Consider the following 4,294-nt stretch of genomic DNA (forward strand, 5'->3'; position numbering starts at 1 on the left):
ATATATACACCAACAACCAGAGCCAAGGAAGAGGATATGGAAGATTTTTACCAACTTTTACAATCGGAGATTGATCGAACATGCAATCAGATGCATTGATAATAATGGGTTATCAGAATGCAAAAGTCAGGAACAGAGAAGAAGATTCAGTAGTTGGAAAACAATGAGTTGGTGACAGAAATGGAGCTGGCGAGAGAATGATTGAATTTTGGACAATCAATGACTTACTCATAGCAAATATATTTTTAAGAGACATAAACACAGGTTATATACATGGATGTCACCTGGATGGTATGCATAGGAATCAGATCAATTACATCTGTGGAAAGAACCGCTGGAGAAGCTCAATATCAGGCTGTGAAAACTAGGCCAGGAGCTGATTGTGAAACAGACCACCAACTACTCATATGTAAGATCAAGCTTAACTGGGGAAAATTAAACCAAATCCACGGGAACCAAACTATGACTTCGAGTCTATTCCACCTGAATTCCAGAACCATCTCAGCAACAGGATTGAGGCCTTGAACACTAATGAGCGAAGACCTGAGGAGTTGTGGGAGGATATCAAGGGTATCATCCAGGAAGAGTGCAAATGGTCATTGCAAATATGGAAGAGGAAGAGAAGACCAAAATGCATGTCAGAAGAGACTCTGAAAATTGCACTGGAGCGCAGAGAAGCCAAAGCACAAGGAAGAACTCAAGATACTAAAGAGTTGAATAGAAGATTTCAAAAGGCAGCACGGAATGACAAAGAAAATATTACAATGAACTGTGCAAGGAGTTGGAGTCAGAAAATCAAAAGGGACAAACTCGCTCAGCTTTTCTTAAGCACAAGGAACTGAAGAACAAATGCAAACCTTGAGTTGCTATAATCAAGGATGCTTTAGGAAGAATATTAAATGTTCCAGGAAGTATTAAAAGAAGATGGAAAGAATACTGAGTCACTGTATCGAAAGGAGTTGGCAGACACAGAAGAATTTCATGCAACAACATATGAGCAATAGCCTATGGTGATGAAAGAAGAAGTTCAGGCTGCTTTGAAGGAAATGGCAAAAAATAAGGCCCAGGAATAGAATATGGTATGCTAATTGACATATTTCAGCTAACAGATGCTGTCCTGGACATGCTCACCAAGTTGTGCTAAGAAATCAGGAGAACAACCACTTGGCCAACTGACTGGAAAGGATCTATATGTGTTCACATCCCAAAGAAAGGTGACCCAACAGAGTGTGGAAACTATAGAACAATCTCATTGATTTCACGTGCAAGATTCTACTGAAGATTATCCAAAATTGACTAGAACAGCAGATCAGCAGAGAAGTGCCAGGAGTCCAGGCTGGGCTTAGGAGGGGTTGTAATACTAGGGATATTGTAGCTGATGTTAGATGGATTTTAGCTGAAAGTAGGCAATACCAGAGGAATGTATATCTGTGTTTCATTGACTGTTCAAAGGCGTTTGACTGTGTAGATCTCCAAAGTACTGAAGAGCAATACTTTTTCCCTGTAGTCTAAGGTGCGTCTGATATAAACCATGGTCTTTTCAATCACTTTGGTCACTATTAATCAGAATAAACTCAATATGAATATTTTGCTGTTGTTTTTCAATGGTAAGAGTCTTGACTATTATCAATTGCATTGAAATAGATTGCCCTACTTTGTCTCTTGGAGCATGCTGACTTTAATGACCTATATTTTGGATTGGTGGCATTGCCCCTAGACCACCAAAGCTCTCACAAATAAAGGTAGAACAGCATGTTTATCACATATGCAACTCTGGATTTTTAATGCTTAGTTTTAAGTCTTAACTCCCCCAATTTCTTACTCTGTAAAATTATACAAATATTTCCCAAACCATTTTTCTTTTTACATTTTCTTTGCATCATTAACAACTTCTCAATATTACAAAGTTAACTTTAAACAAATTTAAAGGAATATTAAGACTTAAAATTTGTTTCAACTGAATCACATCACCTTTTGATCTGCTACTCAATTTGAAGGTTTTGTTAGAAACAATCTTTGTGATAACAAGAATATTTGTTTATGAGTATGTATATTTTGCTTGGTTACAATTTTATATTATGAGGCAATTAAATTTGTAATAAATAACATGATGGAAAAGCAAAACCCAAACCCTATACATACACAGAGGGAGCCTTGTGGTAAGAATCTGGTCACCTAGGGGAAAGAATCTATGTTGCAATCATGAAGGTACGCAATATGAATCCACCAGCTGTTCCACAGATGGACAATCTCCTCCTGTACAATTAATTACCTATAAAATCTAGCCATGGGGTCAATTATGGGTCTAGTCTAACTTGATGGTACACAACAACATATATATATATATCTGATAGTAACTAAACCAGATAGACTTACCTTGCAAACCAACTCAAATAAAATAGTGTTAATGTTAAATGCTTGCTGCAGAATGTCTAAGACTATAGTCTTCAAAATGAATGGAAGCTCAGCATAAAGATGACAGAGAATCTCATCAATGAGCCAACTGATAACACCATGATGGATTGAGAAGAAACAGGTTGTTAATAAGTACAGCTTTCATGGCTCCACAATCAACACTCTTAGCAGCAGCAGTCAGCAAGTCAAAAGATGAATTGCACTGAGAAAATCTGCTTCCAGGGAACTTTCCAGAGTACTGAGAAGCAATGATGTCAGTCTAGAGACAAAAGTGCATGATTCAGGCCATGGTTATCACAAATTACAAATCTGTCGGAGATATGAACAATCACTAAGGGATACAGAAGAGTCTTGAACATGCCATGGACAGCCAAGAAAACAAATAGGCCTGTCTTTGAGAGGGTGAGAAAAAATTATCCTTGAAACCTAGGCTTTTCAAGCTCTGTCTCACATACTTTGGGCACATGGCCAAGAGGAACTGGTCCTTGAGAAGCACATTATGCTTAGATGGGTAGAGGAACAGCCCAGAAGAGGAAGAGTTCAGATGAGATAGATTGATACAGTAACTGGAGTAATGGGGGTAGGTATACTGTAGTCAAGACTGGTGCAGGACAGGGCAGTCTTCAGAGCGGTTGTATATAGGATCACTGAGTCACAGGTGACTTAACAGCACGTAACAACAACACTGAATGCAGTACTTATCAGAAAATCATGTAAAAATAAACTTATTCTACTTCTCAGGTATCTTTGCTTTATAAAATGTCCCATTCTAAAGGAAATACTCTTTTTATGTGTCAACTTTAGTAATGATGGAAGTTTCTGTCACATGGATGATAAAGAAGATTTTTGAGAAAAAAAAAATATAAATTCAAGTTTCACTATTAGCTATTCATACAATAAGTATATCCATAAGAAAAATATTACAGTATAAGTCAATGTTTACTAAAATTTAAGTAAACTATATTTGGAGAACTATTCTAGAAATTACGCATGTTGATGTAGGTGCTGTTGAGTCGAATACAACTCACAGCGAAAGTATGAACTAAAGATCTGAACCCAGCTCTATCATGTGCCATCCTCACACTTACTGACACACAATAACCCATCACAGCAGTCACCATGTCAATACACCTGGTTGAGAGTCTTCCTCTCCTTCACCATCCCTCTGCCCTTTCCAGTATCATGTCCCTCTCCAAAGAATAGCCACTCCAAGCAACATGTTCAAAGTGTGTGAGGCAAAGTCTCATAATTCTTGGCTTCAAAGAGCACTTCACCTGCACCCTCTCCAAGACATGTCTGTTGGGTTTTTTTTCCACCGTCATAGGATGTTCAATGCTCTTCTCTAGCACCATAGCTCAAAGGAATCAATTCTTTTTTTGGTTATCCTTATTCATTGCCCAACTCTCAGATGCATAGCAAGTGATCAGAAAGACTATGGACTGAACCAGACACACCTTAGTCTTCAAACTGACATCACTACTGCATAATAAGTGGGAAAGGTCCCTAACTGCAGATTTTCCCAGTGCAATGTGTTTTCTTATCTCCTGACTGCTGGTACCAAGGGTGTTAATTGTGGATTCAAGCAAGATGTAGCCTTGGACAGTTTAAATCACTTCTCCATCCATTATGATGATATTGTTTATCAGACCAGTGGTAATAATCTTTGTCTTCTTGACAAAAGAATCCATGTCAAAGGCTGCATTCTTTGATCTTCTAGAACAAGTGCTTCAAGTCCACCTTACATTTAGCAAGTAAGATTTTGTCAACTCTATAGCAACGGCTATTGATGAGTCTCCCTCCAAGCCTGATGCCATACTTCTCCTCATAGTGTCTTTGATAATTTGCTCAGCATACAGATTGAATAGGTATATAGAAAGAA

This window comes from Elephantulus edwardii, unplaced genomic scaffold (genome assembly GCF_000299155.1).
Source record: "Elephantulus edwardii isolate Elephantulus edwardi_28Jun2011 unplaced genomic scaffold, EleEdw1.0 scaffold00123, whole genome shotgun sequence".
Taxonomy (NCBI): Eukaryota; Metazoa; Chordata; class Mammalia; order Macroscelidea; family Macroscelididae; genus Elephantulus; species Elephantulus edwardii.